The 10,141-nt window shown below is 39.7% G+C and overlaps 2 non-coding genes across 2 annotated transcripts; both read left to right on the top strand.

Annotated features, from left to right (window-relative positions):
- The first annotated feature begins 1,229 nt into the window (after positions 1 to 1,229).
- Positions 1,230 to 1,335, top strand: LOC145590293 (small nucleolar RNA R71). Its single transcript, XR_014101929.1, has one exon. It is a non-coding gene; the product is annotated as a small nucleolar RNA R71 (small nucleolar RNA).
- Positions 1,336 to 9,795: 8,460 nt separating this feature from the next.
- LOC145590290 (small nucleolar RNA R71) lies at positions 9,796 to 9,901 on the top strand. Its single transcript, XR_014101926.1, has one exon. It is a non-coding gene; the product is annotated as a small nucleolar RNA R71 (small nucleolar RNA).
- Positions 9,902 to 10,141: the final 240 nt, after the last annotated feature.

Below are 10,141 nucleotides of genomic sequence, written 5' to 3'. Positions count from 1 at the left end.
TATTTGTTATTGTGAATAGTAGTAGTATCAATTTTGATGAATATGGTGATTGATTGAGTAATTGTGTTGATTATATGTGTTGTTGTTTCTTGATTATGCCTCACATTGTATTATTGTTGATTGTGTAGCCCATTTGTGCAATTTGGTTGCAATTTGTGAAAGGTTGATTTGGTAGTAGGTGGTAGTAAGTGGTGCTTGGTGTATTTGGTTGGTTGAACCAATTTTGTGGTAGTGTTGTGTTTGTGGTGATTTGAAGTGATTTGTGGAGTTGTGATTGTGAATTTGGTGAAGTAAAAATGTCTAAGATCATGAAAGTCCTCACCTCTAAAAAGAGAATGACAAACATCACCATTGAAGAACCCTCTCCATCAAACACTACCTCCTCCCAAACACAATATGAAGAACCTCTTCCTCTACCAAAAGTCCGTTTTACCAACCCTAGCCATAAGCCACATTGGTCTAATTTCAAGAAAAGAGCCATAAAGCCCTCACGGCATTACCATCAATTTAGCATGATCAAATTGGGCATTGATGAGGACTTATGGGTTCTATTCGACAACCTTGGGTTGGGTACCTTTGTCACAAAGAGCTACCAGACCTACCTTGAGCCAACTTGGGAGTTTTTGGCCTCCTTGACTTCTACTCCGGTTAGTGATAAGGACTTCGAAATCACCTTCCAGCTTTTCAATCATGTGCATACCATGTCTTTGGCCGAGTACAATGTGGCTCTTGACTTTAATCTGGGGGCGGATATTCTCTTCTCCGAGCATGACTACTTGGAGGGTTATTCCCAAAATTCTTGGTGGCAAGCATGATGGGATGAAGAACAGTAGGTCGTTGGGCTACCACCCCACCCAATCAAACAAAATTTGTAACTCAACAAACCCCTATTAAGTGTAGTGGTAAGTCAAGGTCGAACCCAAGGGAATGGAGGTCGAATGCACAATGCCTAAGTCAAGCTATTCCGAAGTCAAATAAAGGGGTTTATGAAGGAAACTAGAGCTAGAGCTAAATGATGCAAGAACTTGTATGAAATCAATCTAAAAGACACTAGGGCAATGGATCCACATGTAATTGTTACGGAAAATGGTAATTTGGGAGGTCAAACCGACTAAGTCAACTCTTCTTCGGTTTTGTTCATGATTGGACCACCGACCCCTCCATCAAGACATGCCTTGCCTTGAGGACTCAAACCACCATAAAAGATTTGGATCAATTGATATGTTGGAATTCCGTGGTGAGGACATTCTCTTTGGTACTCCTTGAATCTTTCCAATGCTTCATAAAGACTCTCATTTGGCTTTTGCTTGAACCCTTGAATTAAATCCCTTGCCTCCGCCGTTTTCTTTTGAGGATAGAAACGGGACAAGAAAGCTTTAGTGACATCATCCCACGTTCTCAATGAATTGACTTCACCTCTTTGTCTAGCCATTCCAAAGACCTTCCTATGAGGGAGAAAGGGAACAACTTAAGGCGGATAAATTCTTGAGACACTCCATTACCCTTGATTGTGTTACAATATTTTTCAAACTCCTTAAGATGGTTCAATGGGCTCTCGTTCTTTGCCCCACTATATTGTCTCCTCTCAATTAGGGTGATCATTGCCGGCCTAATTTCAAAATCGTTTGCCGGTGTTGTAGGTGGAGCTTTGCCGCTCTCGAACCTATATGCACCAGGCACTCCCAATTCTTTCAAGGCAACTCTTGGTTGTTCTCCCATGACTTGCTCTTGTTCAATCTCTTCTTCGTTTGAGGAACTATAATCCAATGTCTTGTTTGCTACTCTCCTCCTTGAGAGAGTTCTTTCAATCTTCGGATCAAAGGGAACAAATGAACGATCTCGGGACCTATGCATACAAAACTCAAAGAAAATTTAAGTAGCACGGCTACAAGTGTAGCCTAAAGTGTAAAATCTTTTTTATTTTGCAAATAAAGTGAAATAGACTCAACAACAACATGCACTCAAAGCACCATTCCCCGGCAACGACGCCATTTTGATGGGATGAAGAACGGTAGGTCGTTGGGCTACCACCCCACCCAATCAAACAAAATTTGTAACTCAACAAACCCCTATTAAGTGTAGTGGTAAGTCAAGGTCGAACCCAAGGGAATGGAGGTCGAATGCACAATGCCTAAGTCAAGCTATTCCGAAGTCAAATAAAGGGGTTTATGAAGGAAACTAGAGCTAGAGCTAAATGATGCAAGAACTTGTATGAAATCAATCTAAAAGACACTAGGGCAATGGATCCACATGTAATTGTTATGGAAAATGGTAATTTGGGAGGTCAAACCGACTAAGTCAAGTGATATGAAGGAAGATCAATCATGTATCCAAAAGAGCATACCAAGTTAGTTCACCTAGAGGTCTAACTAGCGTCAACTACGCTAAACACTACCTAGGGAACGTCACAAAGCACCTCAATCGTGAAATTGCAAGTTACTAATCAATGGTCCGTATCATAGCAAGCTCCCAATGCAATCTAGTGCAATAATCAAAGATGGCCAAACTTCAATCAATCACACACATGCACATGAATTATCAACCAAATTTAATCATATCATCAACTCCATCAATGATCCCCAAATTACTCTAATCCATCACTCAAACATGCTTCACCATTTCCCTAGCTAGAACACTACTCACTAGCCATGGAAATCAAGATCAAAACTACACTAATCATCAATTTCATGATCAACATAATTGAAATCAAAGATCAAATCAACAATCAATCAAAAAATCAATCATCAATCAATCATCAAACAAACTTCAATCAATCAACAATAACATGGAAAACAAATGAAATCAACTAGAATCAAACTTGTATTGAAATCAAGAAGAAGATCCTTACAAAACTTTGATCTAAAGATCAATTACAATGAAGAATTCTTGAACAATCACCAAAAACCATGAGTTTCTCTCTCCTCAATCCTTGAGTTTCTCTCTCTAAAATTCTAATTAAAAACTAACTATATGAAAATCCAATCTCTCTCTCCCCAAAAAAAACTCTTTTTTTAAAAATAGAAAGAAAATAACTATATATACAAAGAGGAGGTCGGTATTGACGCCCAAAAATAGACCCACGTCGGTGCGGGCGCTTGGAGGAGAGAGAGTGGCGCGCACGGGAACACACCCAGATTGGTGCGCCCGCTCGCACCAGGTGTGCGGCCGCACCCGACCAATGTGCGGCCGCACACTCCCTGGGTGCGCCCGCACCTAGCTGGGTCTTTCCCCCTTCTTCTCTTTGTCCTAGCTCAAGTGGTGCACACATCCTAGATGATGATGATGGAAGACAAGGTAGGAAGAAACTTTCTTGAATTTCTTGAAGAGTATAAGCCATGAGAAAGGCATATACAAGGCCTTGAAGCATGCCCCTTGGATCCACCTTAGACTTGAAACTTCTTGCACAAGATTTAGGCATGAAAACAATGAAAGATCATAGAGAGGAAGCTCGGGAATTCTTGGACAATCAATCACCACCTACAAACAAATGATAAAAAGCAAGTAAAAGAGAAAAATAACAAGTAAACTAGAAAATGCATAAAATAGAGAAACTAACTACAAAAAGCATAAAAATGAAGAAAACAAGAATAAAACTAAGGAAAACTAAAGAAAAGAGTGATAAAATGAAATAGAATTCATCTAAAAAGGGACCAAATGAGTGCCATAAATGTCACTCATCAAATTCCCCCAAGCTAAACTTTTGCTCGTCCTCGAGCAAAACAAAGCAAGAAAGATAAAGGATGAAAATTTTATTTGAAAAAGAAAAAGAAAAAGACTCAAGATAAGAATATACACTAAGACTCACTGTCGTAGGAATCACGGTTGCTTTTAGCTACAACAAGCCCTTTAAACTCCAAAGTCGCCTATGAGGACGAGTGAGGTCTCGTAAGGGTATCCTAAGAGTTTGACCCATAACTCTCCACCAAACATCAATGAGGCAAACCATAAAAAGGAAGGAAAATAAAATGAAAACAAACCTTTGCGAAATGAACCAACATAAAGACTATAATGCAAATGAATGACAATCTTTCTCAAGTAGTTAAGGTATGCACTTTTCAAGATATCTAAGGTTCATTGAAACATAGGGTATGCTAGGCATAGGAACTAGTCATCACAATCCACGTTCATCCCAAACAATCTTACCGCGTTCTCCCCACTAGTCTCAAATCTCCCCTTAGTGAGTGTCCCAATGATTCCTCGAAGGAACCGGAAAAAGAATTATTTTTAGGCCACTCGACAATCTTGACTATGCATCCCCTTTCCTTAGGCAATGACCCATGATGCCCTCCCCCGAATAGTGACTCAACTATCTAGGTCGAAAGGTCTTTCCCAAAGGTTGTAACGTAAGGCATAAAGGGTGAAGGTAGGCTAAAATTTAAAATTTGGTGATTTTCCTAAAAAGTGAAGAAAAAGGGTGATCAATCCTTAACACCACAATCAAGAAATTACCAAACAAAAAACAACACCCCCAAGCTTACTTGAAGCTATACTCACAAAAATATATACAAAAAGCGTACACGCTTCTCCCCCAAGCTAAAATGAGCATTGTCCTAATGCTTAGAAGGAGAAAAGAATACATCAAAATAGTTTTGAATTCATCATTTTTTCAATTTTTTTGTTTTTGTTTTTTTTTTTTTTTTTTTGGTTATGAATTTGCAATGTCCTTGCCTTTTACTCAATTCGGACGGCTTTTTCTATATGCAACTTATTGGTCCATGCCTTTTATGAAGTAGGACGGCTTTTTCACAAATATTTGCCATTGTTCACAAAGAAAATGATATCACAAACTTGCATTCATAAAAACCAAAATTCCAACTTCATTCACCACAAAGTCTACCACAAATGATCAATTTGCTTCACAAAAACCAAGATTAGAAGAAAATGAAACAAAAGGTCAAATAACTAAAGATGTGGCTTGAAAAGAAGGGATAAGGCTCAAATGGTTGCAAGAAGGCAAATGTAAACCCAAAAATAAAGAAAATAACAAAATATAACAAAAATGAAAAACACCACCCCGAAAAATGTGCCTTTGTCCTTCCTAGATAGTTCGGTCTCGAGTTTGAAAATCATACATCAAGCTTTATTAGATTAGGTTTGCATAGTCAAGGATCCACGCCGCTCATACAAGAAATGTTGAAGGCTTGAAAAAAAAGTAACCTCACAAGGATGTGGCAAAAACTCACTAATGGTGTCAAATTGACTATAGGGAGCAACTACCAACATGCCAAAAACAAGTAGAATCCGGCTTCATGATCCTCCTAGTTCAAACCAACTACCCTAGCATACACCTATCCTAGAGTCAACCGAACATAGTCTCAAACCGTGCATACCTTTACAACCTAGGAAGAAAATCATGCAAAAGATAAGACCAATGTACAAAGTTCATTTCATAAGAAAAATGAAAAATAAAGCCTCAAAATCAAAAATAAAAAGAAAAATAAAGGAAAGTAAAAGAAAAGGAAAATAAAAGAAAACAAAGTAAAAGAAAAGGGAGACATAGAAAAGGAAATATAGGAGAAATAGCATGCAATGGACTAGAAAGCAAGTTAAACACATAAAAATCCCAATCGACAAACAAGTGATCGATCGACATCAACGTCATCGATCCCAAACACATTACGTGTTAACAAGCATTCATCCTTGAACCATTCAACTTCCCCTAAACTAATTCTATTCTATGCAACCAAGGAAAATAAAAAGAAAAATAAAAAAGGTCTCACCGGGCTTCCAAGCTTAGCAAAAATAAACGAAGCAAGTAGAAACCACCTCGTTGCATTCCATATCCAAAAGCTCTTTAAGGAACCAAGTGAGAAAAAGAAATAAAAAAAACTATGAACAAAGAAAATGGTTAGTAACTTCAAAACAAAGAAAAGAAAACAACAAATTAAAGGAAACTAATCTAAACAAAAAGTATATACAACCAAAGGAAATAAAAGCTAAACTAATCAAAGAATAGAAAGAATAAAAGAAATAAAACTAAGAAAGCAAGAAAGTCTAAACTAACTAAAGAACTACACTAAACTACAAGATTTGGATTCAAGGGATTTGGATCAAAGGGTTTTGGATTGAAGGGATTTGGATATTATGGATCAACAACAACAACATCATAAGCAAAGCATCATCACAAACAACAAGCATCCAAACAAATAGGGCAAGCAAGCTAGCTACAAGGAAGGTAGCCTAGAGATCAAGAAAATGAGGAAATCAAACAAGAGGAATAAAAAATAAGCATGCAAACAACTAAGGTATGTACACAACAACAAAATTGGTCACCGAGCAAATTATTAGTTACCCCAAGCTAGATAAAAATACATCTCAACATCCCAAGCAAAACAAAACATGCATAAAAAATATAAGGGATGGAGGCAAAAAGCACGAAAAGCAAAAGGGAACTAATAACTACTACCATCACTACCACCACTACCACTCGGCCCGGCCCCATTGGGGTCCTTGTTGCGCTCGGGGTCATCGAAGGGATGAGGGTAAGGCTCCCATCCTCCGGTGTACCCTCGGGCCACCCATAATGCCCCTTGAAAAGATCTTGTTGCCAAGAAGCAAGAGGGGTGAAGTTATCTGGCAAAGTGAGTTCGAAGGGGTGGTTGGGATGGACATGAGGGTAGTTAGGATCACCCCTATAGTCACTACCACCCGGAGCCTTGTAATCATAGTTACTGTGCTCATCCGGATAGTAGCGACTCTCGGTATCGGGGTTGGAAGGCCCCGACCAATATGGATGCCCATACGAAGGTAAAGGACCTTGTTGGGGCGGGAAATACGGATAGTTAACCGGGGGAGTAATGTTTCCACGGTTAACTTCTGCATCATAAATTTGTTGTTGTTGAGCAAACATACCTTGTTGCATTTCTTGAATACCTCTTAGTTGTTCATAGAAAGCCCCAAAGTCTTGATCATACATGCCATCCACGTGGATTTTCAATCCACTCATTTGCTCACTAAGAGCCCTCAAATCGGCATTGGCATAAGCATGTTGCCCTAGTTCTTGTTCTTGAGGAGCTTGTTGTTGTGGAAATTGTTGTTGTTGTTGTTCTTCTTCTTCATCATCTTCCTCATCCTCATCGGAGTCGAAGTTAGGACACCGAAAGGACTTGGGGACATGCCACACATTGTTGGCGATCCGGGCCAAAGAAGTCAAGCCGGGGTTAGGCAAATAGCACCAATGCTCATTGCCCCTTAGCCATTCATATCTCCCTTCACTATAGCCCTTGGAGATGAATTGGATTTGACCCAATTGTTGCATGTCAAGGTAGAGGGAGGTGCTATCCCCAATCTCCTTACAAAATGGGAGATATGCATCAAGGCGAAGGTGAGTCAAGAGCCTAGTCACCATGCCCCCGCATGGGATCTCTCCCAAACTCCGGCCACGAAGGTCCACACAATATTGGGCAAAGATATACCCCAAGTTCAACCGGCCTACATACTCCGGGCGAGTAGACAACCACAAGACCTTGAGCTCCATCTTGCTCAATTTCCCCAACTCTTGTTTAGGGAACACCACATAGCCCAAAAGACGATGCACAACCCTAAGGCAAGGTTGGTACACCGATGAAATCTTAGCCCTGTTGGTGATAAACTCGTTACCACCCGAGATGTCTTCCCACCATGAGTTGTGATCGTACTCCGGGAAGATATAGGGTTCAACGTTCAAAATATCCCCATGGGGATCAAAGTCCAATGCCGCGTTGAACTCTTCCAAGGAATGATCGAAGATATGGTTGAACAATTGGAATCGCACCCGATATACCCCTCCTACGGGTACAAGCTCCAAGGTAGCCAAGAATTCCAATGTAGGCTCCTTGTAGGTGCGATAGGCATCGGTGATGAAAGAACCCAACCGAAGGTTTAAGAGCAACGACCGCACATCATCATCAATCCCCAATTTTACCATGTCAGGTTGGAAATAATGGCGGGTTTGTTTGAGGGTTCTCTCTTCCTTCAACTGTTGGTAGAAGGTCTTTTGTTTGTCGGTGAAATTTTTCTTTTTGGGTAGAGAGGTTGGAGGTCGTGTTTGAGAGGAAGAGGGGTTGGAAGTACTCGGCCTAGAAGATGTACTCGGCCTTGAGGAGGTACTTGGGCGAGGCTCATCGATGATAACATCGGTTTTCTTTTCTTGGTGAGTTTCTTTATGTATTTAGACATGTTTGAGAGTTTGAGAAAGGTCACCAACAATGAACAATGAGCAAAACCAATGAACCAAGAATACCACACCCAAATTCACCACTTACTACCAAAATCACCAAACTCCAATTTCACACTTCCTTTCAATCAAAATCAATTCCAAACTAATCAACAACACCAATAATCCAAGAAAAACTCCTTTCAACAATTCAAGAACAACCACAAGACCAATACCAACAATCACAACAAACTACCCATATTCCAAAAATCCAACTCACAAGATATCAACCAAAAATGATGAGAATCACTACAAAATCAACAAACAATACAATGTTATGCAAAATCAATCAATAAACATCACCAAATCACAACCAATATCAAGATCAAGCATCAAAAATCACAAAACCAATACTACACTATTCATGCTCATACAATTTTTCAATCTATGCAAAATTATGATATATTTGGCAAAATTAAAGCAAGGATTAGTGATTATACCATAAAAGAAGCAAGATTAACTAACTTAGAGCAAGCAATTTCGACTCCTTACAAAAGCCCCAATTTTCGGCCAACAAGAGTAGGAGAGAGAGTGAGTGAAATTTGGGTCAATTTGTGAGGAATTTTGAGTGTAGGAAGGTTTGTGAGTGATTTTGAGTGAAAATGGAGTGATTTTAGTGAGGATTTGAGAGATTTTTGATGGTGAAAAAGGGGGTTAGAGGTGCGCACAAGAGGGTTTGGAGGAGGGTTATGCGTGAGGAAGATAAGGGGAAGTGATGAAATGAAGGGAAGAAGGAGGAGGAAGAAGATTTATTGCACGTCCAGCTATGTGCGGCCGCACAAAACTGGTGTGCGCCCGCACACGCAGGCTGTGCGCCCGCACAAGCCTTGTGTGCGGCCGCACACCCCTGTGCGTCTCCAAATCTTCCTTTTTCTCATATTTTTGATACTTACTGCCTATTTGGGTGCGCACATGAATCATGATGGTGATGAGGAACAACATAGGCAGTAGCTAAAATCATTTTCAAAGACCTCAAAGTTGAAAATTCATGTGCTCACCACAAAAATTCACTAAGTATCAAATTCCTCCAACTTTTAAAACATGGATTTCCTATCTTACCTCTCTAAAATTCTTACCCTTTTTTCCTCATATTTCGATTAGAATCGAACAAAATATAGTTTGTGCCACGAACACCTTCCATTCACCATGCATTCTGGTAGAATTCCAATCCCGCAAAAGTCATCCTAAAAATCCAATCAAGTAGAAAAGTAAAAGAAAAGACAAAGTAATAAAAGAAACCAAAAATAAGAAAATTCAAAAATCAAAAGGAAAAGTTAGAAACTCCGGGTTGCCTCTCGGGAAGCGCTTGCTTAAGGTCCTAAGCTCGACCCTTCCTCCAAATCATGGAGGGTCAAAGAACACCACCTTCTTCAAGGTAGTTGATGGAGCAAAATCTTCTTCAATTTTGAGCAACTTCTCATCGTTGCTTAATGAAACCTTCACAAAATTCTTTTCAAATTCTTCCTTCTCTTTTCTCAATTTCTTTCTTTTTCTTGATTTCTTCGAGTCACGGGCCTTTTTCTTCGGCCCCTCCATCAAGACATGCCTTGCCTTGAGGACTCAAACCACCATAGAAGATTTGGATCAATTGATATGTTGGAATTCCGTGGTGAGGACATTCTCTTTGGTACTCCTTGAATCTTTCCCATGCTTCATAAAGACTCTCATTTGGCTTTTGCTTGAACCCTTGAATTAAAGCCCTTGCCTCCGCCGTTTTCTTTTGAGGATAGAAACGGGACAAGAAAGCTTTAGTGACATCATCCCACGTTCTCAATGAATTGGCTTCACCTCTTTGTCTAGCCATTCCAAAGACCTTCCTATGAGGGAGAAAGGGAACAACTTAAGGCAGATAAATTCTTGAGACACTCCATTACCCTTGATTGTGTTACAATATTTTTCAAACTCCTTAAGATGGTTCAATGGGCTCTTGTTCTTTGCCCCACTATA

Source organism: Chenopodium album, chromosome 17, assembly GCF_948465745.1.
Source record: "Chenopodium album chromosome 17, dcCheAlbu1.1, whole genome shotgun sequence".
Lineage (NCBI taxonomy): Eukaryota > Viridiplantae > Streptophyta > Magnoliopsida > Caryophyllales > Amaranthaceae > Chenopodium > Chenopodium album.
This window is presented reverse-complemented; position numbering and strand designations above follow the sequence as displayed.